The following is a 23255-nucleotide window of genomic DNA, read 5'->3' as shown; positions in this document are numbered from 1 at the left end:
ATCTATGCATCCATTTCTTGCTTGTACCTTTGATAGATTTATCACCAACTCCTTAAATTGAGCAAATGAAAAGCCTTTCCTAAAACCTAGCACCTTTGCAAATTTGTAATGTGTTTTCTTTAAACAAGCTAAGTAAATGAAGAACCTTTCATTAAGTCAAAGTGAAAAAAATCTTTTAACAATTTCAAAGTGATCTAATAGTACACCAAAGATGTATTCCTTTCATTTTTTTTACATAAAGCAATTTTTTTTCATATTTATTTTATGCAAAATATATATGAATATACTTTTTTATTTTTAAGTAACTTCACCTTACCATAATAAGGTTAACATATCTAGAATTAGTATTACAGAGGAACCATTAACATCATTCAATTTAATCACCTTCAACTTAGAGACCATGAGTGGGGGACATCTATTTCATTAAAGTTGCCCAAAACTTGCACCTACCCTAATTAACATATCTAGAATTAGTATTGCAAAGGAACCATTAACATCATTCAATTCAATCACCTTCAGCTTAGAGATAATGAGTGAGAGACATCTATTACAAAGGAACCATTAACATCATTCAATTCAATCACCTTCAGCTTAAAGATAATGAGTGAGAGACATCTATTTCATTAAAGTTGCCCAAAACTTGCACTTACCCTAATTTTTGTTATGTGCGATGGTGCAAACAAAAATATTAACATCTCATTAATAGAACTTGAATCCCAAGGAAAGCTATATTAGTTATCCACTTCATCAACTTGAAAAAACTAAAAAAGTCAACTTAAAAAAACTTTGATCAACAAATTCAAAGACCAACAAATAATGCAATCTAAAAAATTAACTTAATGGGAATCAAAGCATAGATTACTGGGTTTTAATGAAAATATCATAAAGAAAATTTTTGTCAGAAAATAATAATAATAATAATAATATATATTTATATATTTTTTACTAATAAATATTTTTAATTTAATAACTTTTTAAACTAACCCAAAATATAAAAATAATTAGGGAAAATATATAAAACAATTTTTTATTTTATATTTAATATATACACGAGATTCTTTTAATCTTATATACATTAAATCACTTATTTTTCCACTACATACTTTTAACATAAAGACATAAAATTAAATAAACTACATACTTTTAACATAAAAATATAAAATTAAATAAATTCATTTTATTATTTGAAAAATATTTAATTCAAATCATATAAAAAAAATAGTATTATTATACTTTTACTTTATCATGGTTTATTATTATTTTATAAAAAAATATAATATTAAATCTAAATTAAATAATTAATTGAAAGAATGTTATCCTATGTCCATATTTGACTTGGAACAGTTATATTTTTCGCGGAAAAGTCCTCCACCTTCATTTAATGTCATCATAGGTCTCACTCAATGTAAGAATTTCGTTCAAACATATAAAATTCTATAGACCATGTTACTCGTTTCCCAATTTTTGTAAACACATAGATTCCCCGTGCATACTCCACGTAGGCCATGTTACATCTTATGTAGCCTAGAAGGCCAAGGCCATGTTAATGCTTAACTTACTCCACAGCTCCAGTCACGTACGAAACCTATCCTAACCTATCCTGGAATGGCTAAATGCCACACCTTATTTTATTTTATTATTAAAATGTCTCTTTCATGCTAAGTTTAGTACCCAAAAAGGTTATATATGCCTTCTTTTGGTTATATTTTCTTTAATTCAATTAAAATGTAATTTTTAAAATATATTAATATATGTATTATTAATTATATATATATATATGTAGATGGTATTAAAGAAAATATAATTAAAAATAGGTATATAAAAAAAATTGATATATATATAATTTTAAATATATACAATAATTGTGTCAAAGGTGTATTCTACAATCTAGTATGAGATCCATATGTGATTTCATCTATGTTTAATGTGGAATTGACATGTGTCTTTTTAAAATTAAAATAAAATATTGTCTAAATAGAAAAACAATGTTGGCTATAATAAAAAACAAAAATGAATATGCATGTGCAGTTATTTTAAATTAAAAGCATTATAAATCATCAATAATCCTAACCTCACCATGGTCACTCTATTTGTTGTTGATATTGCAACCCAATGTGGGAAAAATATGCCACTCACTCTAAGTCACAAAATAAAATATTTCAATATCCAAATGACGTAATATAATTTCATATCAATTTTTAAAAGAAATAAAGTAATTAGAGGTAAAAAACGGTGCAAATAAGATATTGAAACCTTAGACTTTTAAAAAATATTTCAACACGGGATTTAAATAACCTATTTGAATAGCTATGCTAACTAATTTGTTTTGATATCAACTTCATACATATGAGATACATAAAGAAAGAAAATGTTTAATGTTGTATATAATAAACGATTCAATAAACATTGACCTACTCCGTGAAGCGGAGCTCTGCAACCGTCATGTGGTGACCTGAAACCCTAATCCCCATGTAATTGTAAAGATCTTCTTCGTTGAATCTCAATTGAATTGGGCCCTAGGGGGGGCCTCTCCCTCCTAGCGATGAGGAGGTTGCTTTCCATGCTATGATCTCGACCCTCAAAAGCAACGCCAGTCCAAAAGAGTTGCAAACTAAATTCGTCAAAAATGTTGAGAACATTCTGTCTTTTGCTCTCCCTCCGGGCTTTCAGAATACCTCCCTGACGTTCTCTGATAGGGCCCTGGTTGGGAAGTGTATGGGCATGTGGCCTTTACCCAACTCTGTTGAGTAATGGTTAAAAAGGCTTGAAACAAATGATGAAGGGGAACCTTTTCATTTTTGCAGTGGTAACTATTTTTTTGCTCTTCTCTTCAAGTGTAAGGAGGACAGAGATATCATGTTCCGTAATGGTCATATTATTTTAGCTCTAGGGGGATGTATTTGAGCGTTTGGTCCTTGGATTTCAATCCGAATGAGGACATTCCCACTGTTATGCCCGATTGGGTCGAGCTCCCTCACTTGTCGCTTTCCTGGTAGAATAATGAGTGCTTAAATGCAATAGGTAATGATGTAGGCTTGTTTCTAGATCGTGCGGAGCCAAAATGTCAACAATTTTTGTGTGCTAAGATATGCGTGGAAATGGACCTTGATAAAATTCTTCCCTCTGAGATTGTCTTGACTTAAGGCGAGTGGAGATTCATTCAACCACTTGACTATGAGCAACTTCCATTTAAGTGTAAGAGTTGCCATGAAGAAATGACACCAGCTCAAGAAAACTAATGGTGTACCTAGAAAAGAGGGGAAAATCAGGGAAAAGGCAGAGTCAAAAACTTTAAAACCCTAGGTCAACATGGTGCCTCATCTTCAGCTAATTCTTATGAAATATTGTCGCAGGAAGAGAATGATCAAGAGGAGCCAAATATAAACAATGAAGCACCGAGATTTGAAGAACAAAAGGACAGTGGGAAAAAGGGGGGATTCAAGAAGAAGATCCAATAAGAGAAGTTTCCCCAATGAGTATTGTATAATCCTAGATTTAACATAGCTCCATGACTCTGATAAATCTTGATAGGTAATGAGAAAATAATAGATGTGTCCTCAGAGCCTCAGGGAATAGAGGAGCGAGCAGAAAAGGTATTAACAAGAAGTGCTAATAAGAGACTTGACTAGGAAAGCGATTCCACTAGCCATGAAATGGAAAATCATAAAAAAGGAGGAAGACCCTCTAAAAAAGATGTAAGGGAAACAAAGGCTAAGAAAAACATCAAGCTAGCAAATTAGCCGCAAATTATGAAAATTCTTAAGAACGTGAGGTACATAGAACATGGGAGTAGCAATTATGGAGGAGATAAGTCAAATGCCTCTAAGTTTAAATTAAAGTTGTATCTTGGAATGTAAGAGGACTGGGAAACCCCATTAAATCCCATGCTACAAAATATCTAGTAAGATTAGAAAAGTCGCAAGTCTTATTTTTGTAAGAAACGAAATTAGCAGAAGAAGCGATTATAGCCATGTCAAGAACCTTTTGGAGAGGCAGCTCTGGTATAACGCATAACTCTTTTGGAGCTTTAGGTGGTCTAAGCACATTCTTGTTATACTCTTGTTTTTTGTTAAAAGCTAGTTCCAAATCAAGATACTAGGTGGTTGTAAGCTAGAAGATAAGAACACAAAAGAAATAGTCTCTTTAGTAAATGTTTATGCTATGGTCCATTAGAATGAGAAGCGTGAATTATGAGACTCCTCAATTAGATTAAAGGAAGAACAATGCATATAGACAACATTGTTGGTGGTGATTTTAATACTATTTTATTCTCTTCAGAGAAATGTGGAGGAAGTGTCGTTAGAGATCCCTATTGGGAAAGATTGGAAGGCCTTCCGAGAAAATGGGATCTCTTGGATATATTTCCAAAAAAAAAGAAATGCACTTGGTCTAATAAGATAAGTGGTTTTGGGCACACAACGACGTGGTTGGATCGCTTCCTCATTCATAGCAGTTAGTTGGTCAAAGGAATCAAGTGTATTTCTTTAATTTTGGCTCAAGGGGATTTATATCATTGACCTATTGAGCTAAATATAGATTCTCTAGAAGATCATGGCCCGATCCTATTTTGTTTCAACCCAGGGTGATTTCAAAAGGGAGGGGGCAACAAAATTAATGAAACAATCATGGGGAACTTCGTTTAATGGTTCTCCTGCTTTTGTGTGGGAAACTAAATTGAAAATGGTGAAACAATCTATCAAAATATGGGAAAAAGCCAACTTAAAGCCTTTAGGTAAAGAAAAAATTGATCTCATCAGACATCTTGAGGCTCATCAAAATTTGATGGAAAATGATCTAGTTTTAGAGTGGTGCATTGAAAAACAAAAACAATTAAGAAAGAAAATCCATTATCTCTGTAGGCAAGAATAAGAATATTGGTGGCTAAAGTGGAGAAGTCTTTGGCTCAGAGCTGGGGGTAGGAATTCTTCCCTTTTTCACAAACAAGTTAGAGCTAGGGAATTCAAGGATCGGGTCAAAGAAATCACTCCAGAGGAAGATCCCAAAATATCCCCCTTCCTTGAGATCAAGCAAGAAGTCTTTCGCTTCTTCAAGGAATTATACTATTAGGTTAAGGAAAATGACTCAGGAGAGGAGAAATCCTTCATGTCATGCCTTTTATTGTTTCATAATAAAAAAACTACCAGTTCATCAAGCTGATTGAGGAAGCAAAGATGATTGAGGCCATTTGGTCCCTAGATCCGGATAAAGCCCCTAATCCAAATGACTTTTCCATCAATTTCTATAGATTTTTTGGGTCTCAATCAAGAAAGATACCCTGAGAATGTTGAATTCTTATAGAACTAAGGGGAAGCTAGGAGGGAATACCAAATCTTCTTTCCTGGCCCTAAATCCAAAAGAGTAAAAACTTGCCTCCTCCTCTCGTTTTCAGCCATTTCCCTACGCAACTCAACCTACAAGATTTTGACTAAAGTGATAACCTTCATATTAAGAAAGATACTTCCTACAATAATCTCGGAAAACCAGGGTGGCTTTATGAAGCACATACAAAATATGGACAATGTAATACTAGTACAAGAGGCCATCCACTCCAATAAGCAAAGTGGCGAGCTAGGTATGGTTATTAAACTTGACATGGAAAATCCTTTTGATAGAGTTCACCATTCCTTTTTGTTTTTTTGTTTTATGGAAAAATTGGGGTTCTGTGAGGAGTTCGTTAATTGGATAAAATCTTGTATTGGCAACCCATTGATCTCTCCATGGATAAATGGTCACCCTTGTAATTTAGTTTCTGCTTCAAGGGGTTTGAGGCAAGTTTGCACCCTCTCCCCTCTCTTATACATTCTAGTTATGGAAAGTCTCGATGGGAATTTGGAGCAGACCAAGGTTGAGGGAAGATCAATGGGCCCGAGTATAGAAAGGAACACCAAGGAAGTCAATCACTCCCAGTTTTCCGATGACATGCTTCTATTGGGGAGTGCATCAAAGTAAATCAATAGTGCATTTTAAGCAGGCCTTGAATCGATATCTGGATCTCTCTGGGGGCCTATTTAATAATAAAAAAAGAGTATTATTTTGGATGGAATAGTCTTGTTTCAACCCTTTTGGAGATTTCCAAGGTATTGGAATTCCCTTTAGAGTCTGAATGTTAGTTTTTTAAATATCTTGGAATCCCTATTTCCTTGGGTTCCTTTAATTCAAAAAGTTGGTTTGAAATCTTAAACAATTTCAAAAAGAAAATATAGGCCTAGGGAGCTCAATGGCTAACGACTACTGGTAGGGTAATTTTGGTGAAATATATTTTATCCTTTGTTCCCCTTTATCTTTTTTCTGGTCTCTTGGCTCCAAAATTTGTGCTTTCTCAAATGAGTCTTTTGATTTGTAAATTTCTTTGGAAAGGATGGAAGAATAATGAAAATAAATTTCATTTAGTGTACCGGAACATTATTCATCTTCCAAAGGAAAATGGTGGTTTGGTTGTGAAATATCCTTTGCTTATGAAACTCGATCTTGGAGCAAAATTTATTTGGAGGCTCATTTCAGATTTGAAGGAATGGTGGAAAATGGCTTTCATGCAAAAGTATTTTAACAAAAATCACTTACTCAGGGTTGAATCAGACAATCAGTCTAGTTTTGTATTCAAAAGATGGAAGTTGTGTAAAGAGGTTGCTCCACTAATTGTTGACCATCTCAATTGGCATCCTCGAAATGGTGCATGCATTAATATTTGGAAATACAATTTCTCTTGTAAAGTCCTTTTAGGAGGATGTAAGGAATTTAGATATTTGGCCATTTGGATGCAACAAAATGGTTACTCCAAATTAAGAGATATTCCATTACAAAATTAAATTACATAGGCCTTTTAGGCCTACCTAAATATATCTTGTCTTTAACATTAGATGAAATGCCATGGTTACATGAGATGCCAAATTTTCACTTAAGATGAGTTTTGTTTTTACTATAAAATTTCTACCTCTTTTGATTAATGTCACAATTCCAATAATCTACACCTTGAGAATAATTTACTTAATAGGTTTTCCAAGCCATTTGTTATACGGAATTTACAATTGCGGATAAAAGTATCTTCCCTAGACCTAGTGGACTGGTCTAGAACAACATAAAGAAAAGAATATAGAGTTTCATTTAGAGAAATTGAAGAATTGAAAGAGCCTTACTTGGAATCCACTGCAAGCTTTACTCTCCTCTTGGCTTGTAAACTCCAATCGTACCTACGATCTCTATAATTAAAACTCGCACATACAACCAAAACAAGCTAAAGATCTATGACATCTATGTAGCATAATCCAATTATTATATTCGATGGATCAACAAGGCATTAAAATACATGAATGTAAACATAACATAACACATAGGAAAACAATGTACTTTTTGTATTAATAGAAAATGAGAGTTTACAACCAATAATAGTGTTGATCTTGTAGATATCTCCCCAAATGGACTTGTCCTTCCTTATCACAAAACACACCTTTATGTTGCCCTAATGCATGAAGATGATGACTCTCTTAGATTCAAGGCAGAAGCATGATGGTATGATTAGTCTCCAAAATCCAACCTTGATGTTTTGGATGGCAATAAATATATAAGAGAGGGTGTCAGCTTAGGAATTCTTATCCATTTACCAATATAGGCTTGAGATCCACTTGAGATGGGGGATGACCTCAAAAGAAAAGAGGTGAAATATCCAAGGTATGATCAAATGGGATTTGAACTTCTTATCTAAGGTAAATGGTTAAACAACCTCTGGAAGCTTCGAGATCCTTTTTAATTTTCCCAAATTTCTAGAATTAGCATACCCCCAGCAAGGGACAACCTATTGTTGATCAGTGTTGGTGCATAAGGGAGCAACTTGTTGTTGAATACAGGTTCCTAAAGGAGCAGGGTGTGCTGGGCCTTAAAAGCATTGTTATGAAGCAGTTAAACCCAAAACTCATGCATTTGGAAGAGTCGTGCTTAGGGATTTGTGTAGGGATGATGACGACATGTTCACGGATGTGGATCGATCTAGTTTGAAGGCTTATTGACCAGATGCGACAAAATGGCCTATAACAGATTGCCCCTAAAGCACAAAGTCAAAAATGACAACTGATGACTAAAGTGATTTACCTTGTGACAAGTTCGAATCAAGAACAACTGGTCAAGATCATCATCTATTAAAATACATTTTCATCATGATATCTTTGTTGATGGAGGCATACCCATGCTTAGCACGTAAGCTTAACATTACATGTACAATGATCAAGAAGTCATGTCCATTGATGACAAAGTGTGGACCCATGATTGGACGACTATCTATATGATCATAGCCATCATACTTTGTAATCTTGTAGTAATTGTTAGGACAACAAATTGACCATTTTTGACCTTGTATTTTTGTTATAATATTACCCTTTTTCAGTCCATAAGTTGAAAGCTTTGATTATATAATGACCCAATCATTCCAAGGTATGAAGTAACTCTCCGCATTACTATATGTTTAATTATTCATTACATATTCATGTTATCTTTATAATTATCTTTGGAGAAGTTAACCAAGTTGTTAAGTAACTGTTGAACTGTCTAAAGTCTGCAGAAATTATAATTCGTAGTTGCTGCAACACCAGAAACAACAACTACGTAGTTGCTGCAACACCAGAAACAACAACTACGCAGTTGCTGCAACACCAGCAACAACAACTATCTAAAGCAGGGAAAACGTTATACCAGAAAAGACAAACAACAACTATCAGAAGTTCGGCAAAGTTCCATGCTGACACAACACGACCAACAACTGTCCATAAAGGGTAAAACATGGTTACAGTTGCTAAAACACCAGGAACATCATGCGTTTACTAAATCAGCAACAATGAAGCGGCAAAGGATAGTACGAGGATTCCAAGAAGACGGTTGAAGTTTGTTTACCAGCTGTGTAACAGTAAGAGACCAAGAAGGAATACACAGTCACACTGTTGTAACGACATCCTGTAACAAGGATGGATTTCTTATTTTTGACAAAAAGGTTTAACTGAATGAACTATGATGGTCTATTGTAATAGATGTCTCCTCTATAAAGAGGAGACATCTACAGTAGAAAAGGGGGGAGAAAAAGGAAACAAGTTGTAAGGGAAATTTTGAAAGACAAACAGCAAGTCTGAATCTTCATTGTAACTGGACATTTTGGCAGATGAATAGAAGATTGTTCTGAGCACTGATGAGCCCCAAAAATGGATAATTATTTGGGCTCATTCAACCTCCTAATTCGACTTAATCCACCATTCTCATTGGTTTATTGCATGTTTTTGATTATTTTTATGTTAATAGAGTGAATTTGGTTAGTCATTATGCCAACAAGTCTAATGGGTGCCTTGTGTAGCCTTTTTGGTCAACTTGGAGACAAAATTGAAGGTCTTAATGAGCACTTGGCAGCCAAATTCGTGGGAGAACAAGCTAGAGGATTTGTAGGAAGGTGTCCCCCTCATTTATGGACCCTTACCTCGAATTCTCCACCATCAGCTCGGAGTTCAAAGGCCACCAAATCAATGAGCACAAGGGCAGCCAAGCAAGTCAAGTAGGACTGCTGTTAACTACAAGTCTTGGGCAGCCAAGTCCCTAAATTTTAGGAGGACTGTTGGGTCCTCAAATTGTATAAATAAGAAGGCTTAGGGCCTCATTTGGGGGTTAGCTAGTTGTTAGTCATTTTTGGGATTAGCTAGTTAGTCAATTTGGTTAGCCAATTAGTCTTTTTGTAAGCCAGTTTTGGCATGACATTAGACTTTTGATTATGAATAAAGGCAAGCAGATTTGGATCTAATTCTGAGTTTTTAAGGGAGCTATAGCTCTCAGGTTAGGGCCCAACCTGAGAGCAATAGATCTCCTCTTCTTGTAGTGTTATTTACCTTTCTTTCCAGCATTGTGTTTCCTTGTTTTGATATGCATTTCAAAGAATACAGTTTGCTGATTTGATTTGGTTAATGAGAATTGCGTAGGACTAGTTTATGGTTAATTCACTTTCAGTTGTTTAGATCAGAATAGGAGGTTTGTAATCCACTGGAGCTCCAAGAAAAAGGTTGTTAGTGTCTTCACTGTCATCTCTGTTTAGGGATTGAGGTGCAGTCCATATCAACCACCAAAAAGAACACAGTCTTTTACTTCCATGCAAGCTGCAACATAGTCATTTTCATTGAAGATCCATCCATGCACTTTTGATATTGAACCATACTTCTTCATTTTCACTCCATGCACGGCTTCTTTTCTCAGTTTACATTGCTGTTCATAGGTTTATAGCACAGGTAGCATAGGTTAATGAATTCTCATTTTTGGTGCAAGACATAAGTAATTTGTTTCATTTACACTGCTCCATATCCTTCTACTTCCTTTTTCTTCTTCTTAACCTCTCCTAAAGTCACCTTCTCGACCTCTGTTCAGCTCGTTCACCTTCCAACTCTTTCATTGCCCACGTAGCTTCATCTTTTTGACCTTTCGTTGATCCCATCCTTCTATCCACCAACCACTTCGTGCACTCTTTCTCTGTCCTATTTCTCTGCCCCTGAGTCATCACAAGCTCCATCTCCACCTTACCTATCCACCCATACCACTCCATCACCTCACCATCACCTAAAACTCCCATGGTAGAGCATCCTGTAGAAGTTAGCAGACTTCCTGTAGAATCCCTGAGTTTCCTGTAGGATCCCCTGCAGACATCCTGTAGAAGCCTGCAAACTTGGTTGCCGAGCATCCAAACATTGTAGACTTCTGTAGACTGATGCTAAGGATCCCCTCGGACCTCTCCTAGCCCCCCTGACTTTTCCCAAGCTTTCCTTCCTTTCGCACCACCTCTGCACAACCAAACCCTAATAAGAAACAAAATCATCATCACTCCAACCATTTAAGCAAAAATACAAAAACATGTTCTTTTCAATCAAAGTAGTTTAAGTTCATGCATTTCACATCATTAGAAGTAATGGCATCATTTCCAGACACTTACACTCCACCCATTGCATCCTAGAGGTTAAGCTAGTCAGATTAGGGTTAACTAGGGTTTCCATGTTTTGGTTGGCTTTCAGTTCATTTTTGCAAAGTAGATTAATTTCCTCTGAGATAGTCTTCGTCCATCATTTAGCAAGCTTCTTCTGAAAGCATATAGAAGTTGGCTTGAGCCCTAGCGGACTTGTGCCAGCTGACCAAGTGACAGCTGCGACAAGAGCTAGTACTTGTGCATATAGCACCGTCGCTTCCAAGTTTGTACGAACTACCGGGTTGATAAAATTAGAGATAGGAAGCCCCAGGAGTTGTAGCATTATTGCTACAATACTGGAGCTCACCATCTTTTTGGCGCCGTTGCCGGGGAAGCGTCAGAGTATTAGTAATTGTTTCTTTTCTTCCATTTTCTTACTCTTACCTTCTGCTCAGTAGTTTACTTCATTTCCATTCTGCAAGAGTAGCATAGACATTTCCTGCTTTCATAGATTAGCATTTCCTGCTTTCATAGATTAGCATTTCCTGCTTTCATAGATTAAGCATTTCCTGCTTTCATAGACTAGCATTTCCTTTCTGCAAGCGTAGACTAGCATTTCCATTCTTGCAATTTCATTTGAGCAAAATAGATTAGTCCTTTCCTGCTTTCATTTCAATTCCGCATTTTCATTTTCGCAAGATAGTTAGTTGCAGTTCAATCTATTTCAGTTTTGCATGTAGAAGTAGAAAAAAGAAAAAAATCAACCAAAAATATTTCATTTCATGTCTTGTAGGAGTAGAGATAAGTTAGAAAAATGATTGCACAACACCCCCACTGCTTCACACAGCCAAGATTCTCTCTTCTTCGATGGCTGTGATTGAAGAACCCCTGGGTGGACATCAAGACATATCTAAAGAACCTCTAGGGGAGAAGAAGAAGAAAACATTCCTCTGGAGCAAATGGCTACAAGTAGAGATGTTGGGAGCAACATCTTGTCCAAAGATGAATTTGAAAATCAGATCAAAGATTTCAAGAGTGATATGAGGCAGTTTCTTGCCATGCAACTGGATACCTTGCGGATCCAAAAGAAGCAAGAGGAAGCCAAGAGGGCTTTGGTCATCTTTTGTCCTAGGTGCACTAGAAAGCATCCTAGGAACGAATGTCCAATGCACTCCCTAGAAGTGTGTTTCATCTGTGAAGAATACCATCCTACAGATCAGTGCCCTTCCTGTTAGGATATTCCGACACATAGGATATAGTTAAGTTCAACTTGGTCTAGTATAGAGTTAGGTATAGAGTTAGGTAAAGTGTCTTTCTTTACCGTTGTACATTTTGTAACTTACAATCCGACGGTCACGATATGTAGTGATCCGACGGTTCACTCTCACCTCGGTATTACCGACACTTGATCCGTGGCTTGACACCCGATTGGTCCATGAGTTCTATTTAAAGCGCATGGAGGGTCATTGTTCGGGTAATCCGTGCATGAGAGAAGCTTATGTAAATTTTCATTCTTTGATTAATAAATTGCCTGTAGTACCCACGTTGGGACAAGCCGTGGACTGTTTCCCTCTTTGAGGGTTTTAACCACGTCAAAAATACTGGTGTATTGATCTATGATCTGGTTGTGAGCGGTGTCCTTTTGGTGTTCTTTCTGAGGAACTTACCCTGTAAATTCCTACATGGTATCAGAGCTATTTGAGGGCCGCGTCCGTTGGTGATCCAAATCTGAAGCCGGTAGAACTGCATGCGGCTGTCGTTTCCTAGATCTGCTGTTTCTGACTGCTTTCGGGCCGAGAGGACTGCTCTGTTGCGTTCGGAGCATCTGTTCCAGTGAGGAACCCCTTTCGTTTCACGCGAAAAGGTTTCCAGTAGCCCTAGCTGCGTCATTTTTCAGATCGGGAGGTATACAGTGTTTTTGCAGTTTACTGTTATTTTCTCTCTGCTTATTTCGGTTTCGGTTTATTTAGCCCTTTTTTTTTAACTGGATCTATACCTTTCATTTCTGCGTATGCTCTTTGCCCTGCGACTCTGTGCGATCTGGGCAAATCAGAAACAGAAAGGAAGGATTTTTCTCATGCGTATGCTCTTTTCCCTGCACCTTAGTGTGATCTTGGAAAATCAGAAACATTGAGAAAAATATTTAGTTTTTCGGCTAAAGCTAACTTTGAGATTTTTTTTAAAATTTCTAGTTTTTTGGCTAAAGCTAACTTCGAGCCGCAAGGTTCGTTTTTCTTTGCATATTCGTGTTGGGTTTTGTGTTTTGTGTTTTGTAGGGAAAAAGAGCTTTCTCAAGGCAAGCACGCAAACCAAGGCCCCCCCCCCCCTCTCTCTCTCTCTCTCTCTCTCAAATTTTTTGTATAGATCAATTGGTTCAAAGCTATTTTAAGAGAGTAGAGGTCTTGGGTTCAAGTCTCCATTTTGTGGGGGCGGATTTTTTCATTCCCGCACATTCGCGCACTTTGCCGGCAACTTCAACAATTTTTTTTCAAAAAGCCATAACTTCTTCATCCGGAAGCCTTTTTCAGAGCCGTTTTTTTTAAAACAGCCTAATTTTTCGAGATCTATCCATTGGAACACTTACTTTCAGCATCTTCAGCTTCAGTTTTTAAAAAAAAATGGAAAGTCCATGCCAAGTCATTCTTGACAGCACTAACTACTTCCAATGGGTAGCCTACATGGAAGATTTACTTAGAAGTAAAGGTCTCTTCAGAATAGCCACAGACCAAGAGAAGAAACCCAAAGATGAAGACAAGGCTGCAAAATGGGAAAATAGACAAGATCAAGCACGTGGTTTGATAGGGATGTCTATTTCTCCTGATCTTAGATTCCATATTGCAGAACTTGAGACTCCTCATGAAGCATTGGAAAAACTCGCTAAAGTTTTTGGGATTAAAAATGAAATTAGAGCCCATCAACTTGAAAATGAGTTGCTTACTTTGGATCCTAATAATTTTTCTTGCATTGAAGATTTCTTGTCCAAATTCAAGACCCTTAGATATCTCTTGGAAGGTGTTAAAGTTAAGAAAGAAGATGGTAACCTTATTTATTCCATCCTTACTAAGTTGGGACCAGCCTACTCTGTATTTGTTTCCACTTTCCATTCTACAAGGGAAGCTTTCATTTGTCAAGGAAAAGACTACAAGGCCCCTTCCTTTGACTCCTTTTGTGATTCCTTAATAAGAGAACAAGAAAAACTCTTACACCTTGGTCTTCTTAATCTTGGAAACTCTTCCACGAAAGCGTTAGCCGCCCAGCAGCAACCAAATTCAAAGAATCCTAAGAAGTCATATCCTAAAAAGAATGGTCCTCAGCCTCCAAATGAAAGATCATTTCAGCAAAATGATAAGACCAATAAAAACAAATGGAAGAAGACTGATAGACATTGTAACTTTTGTAATCGAGATGGCCACTTAGAATCTAAATGCTTTAAGAAGATGGAAGCCTTGGAAGCCGCAATGAAGAAACATAACATCCATGTGGAGCATACTTCAACTTCAACTTCCGGAATGGCACTTTCTGCATGTCGTTGTCAATCATCTCAGTCTGGTTATGCATTAAATGTATCTTCTTCTTCTCCTTCTCATGAGTGGCTCATTGATTCTGGAGCCTCTTATCACATGGCCAAAAACCAAGCCATGTTTTCTTCTTTAAATGATTGTAACACCAAAAATATATATGTTGGTGATGATAGATCTCTTAATGTTGTAGGGACTGGAACTGTTCATCTAGACAATGGTCAGTTTAATGATGTATTATGTGTTCCAACCTTATCCTGCAACCTTCTATCTGTATATCAGATAACTCATTCAGGTGAAGGTAAAATTGTTGAATTTTCACCTCATGATGTTGTAATCAAGGATCTAAGAGATCCTAAACAGATTCTAGCTACTGGTATTGCTGATGATTCCACAAGGTTGTATAAGTTTCACAACTTTGGGTCATCAAATCTTCCCTCAGTATTTGTTGCTCATAATGATGAAGTGAGCAAACTTTGGCATGAGCGATTTGGTCACTTAAACTATCGCTCCCTTCAGCATCTATGTAAAGAAAATATGGTGACAGGTCTTCCTATGGTATCTTGCAGAGATGGTGTTTGTTCCGGATGTGTACTCGGAAAACATCATCGGGACAGTTTTGAAAAACGTGCCTCTTGGCACGCCTCAGCCCCTTTACAGCTTGTGCACAGTGATTTATGTGGTCCACTTCCTGTTGCTTCATTCTCTGGCTGCAAGTATTTCTTAACTTTCATTGATGATTTCTCCAGACGCACTTGGGTATACTTCTTAAAACTCAAGAGCGAAGTATTTAACACATTTTTGGCCTTCAAAGCCTTTGTTGAAAAACAATCTGGACATCAAATTCTTAAGCTAAGAACTGATAATGGTGGAGAATATGTTAAAAACACATTCATCAACTTTTGCACCGAAAATGGAATTCAAATGCAACATACTGTTCCATACACTCCACAACAAAATGGTGTAGCTGAAAGGAAAAATCGCACCTTAAAGGAAATGGCTAATTGTATGCTGCAATCTAAAGGACTCAGTCTTAGTTTTTGGGCCGAAGCAATTAATTGTGCAAATTATATAATCAATCGCACTCCTACTAAGGTTCTACAGAATATCACTCCAGAAGAAGCTTGGAGTTCCATTAAACCAGATGTAAGTCACTTTCGTGTTTTTGGAAGTGAAGCATGGGCCCATATTCCAGATGAAAAGCATAAAGCTTTAGAACCTAAGAGTGAGAAATGTACTTTTGTTGGATATTCTGAAGATGTAAAAGGTTATAGACTTATTCCATTTAAGTCCAAAAATGTTATCATTAGAAGAGATGTAAAATTTGATGAAAATAAATCGGCCTGCGAGCCTAGTCCGGCGGATGTGCCACCTCTTCCTATCTCTTCTACCTTTGAAAACATTTCTTCTTCAGATGATGAAAGTGAGGATGATAATCCTCCCCCACCTTCTCAGGATCCTCAACTTCCAAGATGGGTCCGTGCTACTCGGGATGCAGCAGGTGATCTTGCCGGTGATCCTACAGATCAGCGACGTACACGTTCTCAGTTTGAAAGAGCCTCTTCTTTACTGGCTCAAGCTCCAGTAAATCATGATCCTGACACTTTTGCAGAAGCTTCAGGCCATCCACATTGGGAAGCAGCTATGAATGAAGAATATCATTCATTATTGACAAATGATACATGGGATCTTGTTCCTCTACCAAAGGGACGCAAACTTGTTAGATGTAAATGGGTTTACAGAACCAAGTATGGACCAGATGGGAAAATTGATAAACATAAAGCTCGTCTTGTTGCTAAGGGCTTTTCACAGGTTGAAGGCATTGACTACACTGAAACCTTCTCCCCTGTTGCCAAAATGAACTCTATCCGCCTTGTTCTTTCCCTTGCTGCCTCTTTAAAATGGGAAGTCCATCAGATGGATGTTAAATCTGCCTTCTTGCATGGGGACTTGCAGGAAGAAATCTATATGGAACAACCCATTGGCTTCATACAAACAGACTCCAGCCTTGTTTGTCGACTCAAGAAATCCCTTTATGGTCTCAAGCAAGCTCCTCGGGCTTGGTATGCCAAAATGGATAGCTTTCTTTTAGAATCTGGCTTTTCTAGGTGTCATTCTGACAATACTGTCTACACCAAGAAAGTGGGCAACTCTCTTATCATCCTTGTTCTTTATGTTGATGATCTTATCCTTACTGGTAGTGATCCCAACCTTATAAACCATGTGAAGTCTAGCCTCAAAAAGAAATTTGAAATGACAGACTTAGGACACTTACACTATTTTCTCGGTCTTCAAGTCTTGCAATCCAAGGAGGGTATTTCCCTTTCCCAGTCCAAGTATGCTTGTGATATTCTTCGTCATTTTCACATGGAAGACTGTAAGCCAACCCCTTCTCCCTTTCAGTCTGGAGTCAAACTTTCAGTCTCTTGTACTTCTCCTGAAGTTGATGCTACCTTATACCGTCAACTTGTAGGAAAACTCTTTTACTTAACCCATACTCGTCCTGATCTTTCCTTTGCTGTTGGCCTTGTTGCTCGTTTTATGCAAAACCCCCGTGAAAGTCATTGGAAAGCAGCTAAAAGAATACTTCGTTATGTTCGAGGTACAATACAGTTTGGGATTCATTACAGTGCCAAAGCAGCTCCTCTATTAGTTGGTTTCACTGATTCTGATTGGGCTGGTGACCCTGATGATCGGAAGTCCACTGCCGGTTATGTCTTCACTCTTGGTTCAGGACCTATTACATGGGCTTGTAAGAAACAGGCTGCCATTTCTCTTTCTTCAGCAGAAGCAGAGTATCGTGGTGCCGTGGAAGCTAGTAAGGAAGCCTTGTGGCTTCGTCAGATCCTATCAGAGTTTGGCTTTGAGCAGCAGCATCCAACCACACTTTGGTGTGATAATCAAAGTGCCATTCAGCTATGCAAAGATCCAGTCCAGCATCAGCGCAACAAACACATTGAACTACACATGCACTTCATCAGAAAGCTCATTCATGACCATGTTCTTGAAGTGCAATATTGTTCAATAGATGATCAGGTTGCAGACATCTTCACAAAGGCTCTCACAGAGGCGAAGTTCACTAAACTTCGATATATGCTTGGAGTTCAGGAAGTTGTCACTAAGGGGGGATAGGCTCTAGTGCCTCCTTCCTTCTCCTATTGTGTCATATTTGTAAATCCTTCAATCCTATCCCAAGTTGTTCTTAAGGGGGGATGTTAGGATATTCCAACACATAGGATATAGTTAAGTTCAACTTGGTCTAGTATAGAGTTAGGTATAGAGTTAGGTAAAGTGTCTTTCTTTACCGTTGTACATTTTGTAACTTACAATCCGACGGTCACGATATGTAGTGATCCGACGGTTCACTCTTACCTCGGTATTACCGACACTTGATCCATGGCTTGACACCCGATTGGTCCATGAGTTCTATTTAAAGCGCATGGAGGGTCATTGTTCGGGTAATCCGTGCATGAGAGAAGCTTATGTAAATTTTCATTCTTTGATTAATAAATTGCCTGTAGTACCCACGTTGGGATAGGCCGTGGACTGTTTCCCTCTTTGAGGGTTTTAACCACGTCAAAAATACTGGTGTATTGATCTGTGATCTGGTTGTGAGCGGTGTCCTTTTGGTGTTCTTTCTGAGGAACTTACCCTGTAAATTCCTACACTTCCTTGCCCAGAATCAAAGCTGCATATCAAAGATCCAAGGGAGCCACTGAATCACTCTATTATATGAACCAAAGTTGGCCGCATGAACCTAGATCTTATCAGCAGGAACTGCAAGGGACACCTGAGACCTATTATGACCCCTACCAAGCCACTTTCATGCCTTCTTGGGGTCCCCCTGCTCATCCTTCCTGGTTCACACCTCCTCCTTGTTCCTTCACAGATCCATATTATACCCAACTAGTTGCTCATTCATTTCACTCTTATGCTCAGCCACAGCCTCAGTGGAATGCACCTTATCAGGAGTGGAGGCCGCAGTGCAACTCTCATCCCGCTCATTTTCCTCCACCACCTGCTCATCCACAACCATCGCCTCCTCCTCCACCAAGGCAACCTCAAATGCCTACCCAACCACAATGCCATCCATCTCCATCTCAATTTTACACCTCCACTCAACTACCCGTACCATTTCCAAAGCCATACAATGGAGTAGCTCAACCCCATTGCAAATCTGAGGCACAACATATCCAAACAACTCCTCTTGAGCCCAATGATCTTCACCAAAGCTCAGGAAGAGTGTTGCAAAAGAGAGAATCTATTGACAACATTGAAGGACCAAAGGAAAAAGAAGGTTCCAAAGAGGAGATCAAAGAACCATGGGCTGCACTTGATGAGGAGAAGAGATCTAAATCAGAGATCGAGAGAGTTCCCTCATGGTTATCATCAAATCCTCCATGTACTCAAGAGAAAGATCAACAAAAAGAGGAAGATCAGAAGGTCATGATAGAAGGTGACATGAAGAATGATCCAAATCAACAAGATGACCAAGGATATCAAAGCTATATTGAGATATGGTTTCAGAAGGTCACTAAGTTGCAGCAGTACTCTCCTCCTCAGCTATGTTTTGTACTTTCAAAGTCAGATCATTTTGTCTCTGAAAGTTGGATAGTTGTCAAAGCATGCATTCCGAGCCTTTACATCATCTTGTCTCTAATCTCGATGTGCACATGGCTCCATTGGAAGTATTCTTATACTTGAAAATGATTTTGTTTTTCAAGTAGGTTAGGGTAGAAAAAAAAAAAAATGAAAAAATGAAAATAAGAGAAAAAATAAAAATCTAAGGTGAAAACCTCCTCGGAGGTGCCTTAGATTGGCTCATTGATTGAAAACCTCCATGAGGCGGTCAATGGGTTGGAAAAAAAAGAGAAAAGAGAATAAGATCTCTGGGTGAAAACCTCCCTTGGAGGCGCCCAGGGCAGGCAATTAGGGTGAAAACCTCCATGACGCGCCGTAGTTGTTTTTCAAAAAAGAGAAAAAAGAAAAAGAAAAATAAAGCTAATCTCCATTGAATAATTTCATGTTGCAGCAATGACATTGCAGGTTGCAAGAAGGACGTGTCATGACAGGAGGAGCACTCAAATCAAGGTCAAAGGACTTTTTCTTGTGCCTTCTACAGGAAGCTCTGTATTTCTACAGGAAACATCCTGTAGAACCTTTGGACGAGCCAAATCCAATTTCAAAAGTGAATCTAATGGTGGGAATCTGTTGATTAGGCCTACAAGCACTTGTGTGTCCATCCCTTGCCTTCATCCATCACTTTTTTCACCTCCTTGTGCTTCTCATTGTGCTTCTACAGGAACTTCCTGTAGAAATTGTGGGAAACTAGGCATGCATTTCAAAGAGTGGTTTGGCGAACATGGTAGCTTCCTCAAGGGTTCAGAAGTCCTCATGCAATCTTCCAAATCCTCCTCCATCATCTCCATACCTGCATCACAGCCAAAATTCATTTTGTCATACCATGCAAACACATGCAAAGTGCCTTGAAGCAAAAATCCATAGAGCAAAATTTGTTTTTGCCATAACTTGAAAACCATGCATCCATTTGACAAACCGTTTTATGGGGAATTGTACAAGGGTGATGGCAACATGCTTGAGCAGTTTTAGCCAATTCCGGTGCACGGTTTCCAAGAAATCAGCCTTCATCACCATCAGCCATTTTTGCATTTTCTCCATATCCGTGCATCCGTTTTAAAACCTGTTTCATGGGGAGATGCACATGGGTGATAGTAGCCTACCCAAGCAGTTTCAGCCGATTCCGATGCACAGTTTCCGAGAAATCGAGCTCTGAAATCTTTAGCCATTTTCCATTTTTCTCGAAATCCATGCATCCATTGATCACGGATTTGCTATGGGAGATGGATAATGATGGTAGGAACATGCCCACCGAGTTTCAGATCAATCTGATCTACCGTTTGGGAGAAATGGCAAAAAGAAGTTATGGTTTTGTGACCATGCAGCAGCAGTAGCTTGAACGGGCAGAGTTGAACGTGGAAACGATGGCATGCAGCTCAGATCCGGCCAGAGGACACCTGCACAAGGAAAAGCAATCAAAAATCATTAGCCAAGCCTCATGAAATCAAAGGATCAGAGCATGCAGCAGCAAGAAGCTTCACAAGCAGCCGTTTGGCTTCAGGTACGTGACAAAACCTATTCCTCTATTGCATGAATCTAATTCAAGAAGTGCATGAACGAATGGAGTGATGGAATTAAGCCACGAATTTAGGAAGGTTCACTTGATGTCTAGTTCTCTAGCAAGTCACGCAGCATGCATGGGTCAGCCATGCACGTGAAAGTCAAAAAACGGACAGTATGGGCAGTCTAACTCCAGTGCAACTGAATCAATGAGATTTCAAGCAGAGAACAAATAGTGACCACTGCAGTTCATGATTGCAAAACAGTCGCATAAGCCAGCACACGTATGTGCCACCTCACTCCAAAAATCACGCAGAAATCTGAGCGCTCAGCTGTTAGTCAACTTGCACTTGCATCATGCTCACTCAAAGTATACATCCTCTGCTTCCACAATCGGCTTAATCTATCGACCTCCGCTGAGTTTCCTACCTATTTTCGAATTTCTCTAGTGCATCGGGCTCACTCAAAGGCCGAATTACGTTCTACAGGAAACGGGTGGGGTCTTCTACAGGAAAGTGCAGCAGAGACTTCCAGAGCAGAGAAGCCTAAGGTTCTTCATCAAGTTTGGAGCTTGAAGAAAGATGGACAATTATCATATGGCCAAGGGTGAAAAACTTGTCCCTCCTTACGCTAGACGGGGTATAATTCCTCTTGCAATACCACTGTCAGAAGACCAATCAGGTGCTTTCACAGCTCTTCTAAGATGGCCAACCAGTCCAGAAGGCATGGAGATGCCCATTGTACGAGTTCAGAAGTATGGTGTGCCACGTTTAGCTAAGACTGTAAGCCACTGATTTCAAATTGAAAATGAAGCTCTTGAAGTCTTGCATGTGGATCAATATATTCCTAGGATTTTGGTAGAAGAAGATTGGAATGGCTATGAGGACGCAACAAATAGCCTCTATGCTGCTTCAGGAGATGCTAGCTGAAAACTTAGAAGTTAGCAATGCATGCAGAAAACTTAGAAGTCAACAATGCATGGTGAACCTATACATGGGTGTGAAGGCTTGATTTCGTAGAGTGGTTGTTAACTTGTGCAATTTATGTCATCCTCTATAGCAAAAGAAAAATTGTTACAAGTTTTAGCTTCATCAAATCCTCACTGCAATTAGGTCTTTAAGGTCAAGATACCTTTCTGTTTACAAATAAGCAAATCTCCAGTCTCACATAGATGAAGGTTTGTGATGAATCTATTTGAAATGTGGTCAAATCAGTAGCAATAAGTAGCTTCCAATTGATATGGCATGATGGTTATTCTGTTCGTCCACATCACGCAGAAGAAAATTTGTGTGAGGACTCATGATTATAGCTGGCCACCTTCGCCTGTCCAGTTAACCTCCCCAACACTGCATAGATTATCTTGGGTTCTCGGTGTTATATATCTGCTATGATAAATGCACGCCTCTTGATCTTTAGCACAATCCAAGTCCATCCAGATTCCTTGTTCACCCATTGTAATTCCTCATATTTCTTACCTTTGTTACATAAGTCTACTTGCCAGCTGCAGCATAAATGTTTTATAGCAGCACATAAGTTGCTGGATACAACAAGTCCAAATAAAAACGCATTCTGCTGCATGTTTCCCTAGCTCCATATTCCCATGGGTTCTTTAGACATCCATGAAAGCTGCCACATTATGGCAGGTGATTCATATAGCATTTTGTTGATCTTCTGGTTTGGAAACATTCCTAGCTTGGCCATGGAGGTCAACCAGGCATATTGCTCCAATTTTATGTTGTGCTATGATCCTAATTAATGGAATCAAATCATCAAATCACACTAGCTCAGAGTTACAAGCAGCAGGCAGTGAGAAAGAAGAGCAGGAAGGAGGAGAAGATGAAGGCTGTCGCAGCCCAGCTGAAAGGAGAATTGCCCACAACCAAGCAGGATACAGTTAGCAGACTGTTCTACAGGAAGACAAAGGACTGTTTCTACAGGAAGACAGAGGACTGTTTCTACAGGAAGCCAGCGAACAGTTTCTACAGGAAAGTTGAAAAGAGGGAAGCCAAAGGAGAAATCGGCCGAGATGTTAGCCAAAGAAGCCACCAGGGCCATCAAAGACGAGGAGAGAGATTGGTTGCTCAGAGGATGAGCAACACTTTCAGTAGGGGGGTGATGATGAGCCCCAAAAATGGATAATTATTTGGGCTCATTCAACCTCCTAATTCGACTTAATCCACCATTCTCATTGGTTTATTGCATGTTTTTGATTATTTTTATGTTAATAGAGTGAATTTGGTTAGTCATTATGCCAACAAGTCTAATGGGTGCCTTGTGTAGCCTTTTTGGTCAACTTGGAGACAAAATTGAAGGTCTTAATGAGCACTTGGCAGCCAAATTCGTGGGAGAACAAGCTAGAGGATTTGTAGGAAGGTGTCCCCCTCATTTATGGACCCTTACCTCGAATTCTCCACCATCAGCTCGGAGTTCAAAGGTCACCAAATCAATGAGCACAAGGGCAACCAAGCAAGTCAAGTAGGACTGCTGTTAACTACAAGTCTTGGGCAGCCAAGTCCCTAAATTTTAGGAGGACTGTTGGGTCCTCAAATTGTATAAATAAGAAGGCTTAGGGCCTCATTTGGGGGTTAGCTAGTTGTTAGTCATTTTTGGGATTAGCTAGTTAGTCAATTTGGTTAGCCAATTAGTCTTTTTGTAAGCCAGTTTTGGCATGACATTAGGCTTTTGATTAT

Source organism: Pinus tabuliformis, chromosome X (assembly GCF_031772625.1).
Source record: "Pinus tabuliformis cultivar Carrire ecotype Pingquan chromosome X, CPIR1, whole genome shotgun sequence".
Lineage (NCBI taxonomy): Eukaryota > Viridiplantae > Streptophyta > Pinopsida > Pinales > Pinaceae > Pinus > Pinus tabuliformis.
The sequence above is the reverse complement of the archived record's forward strand: the minus strand, read 5'-3'. Positions refer to the sequence as shown.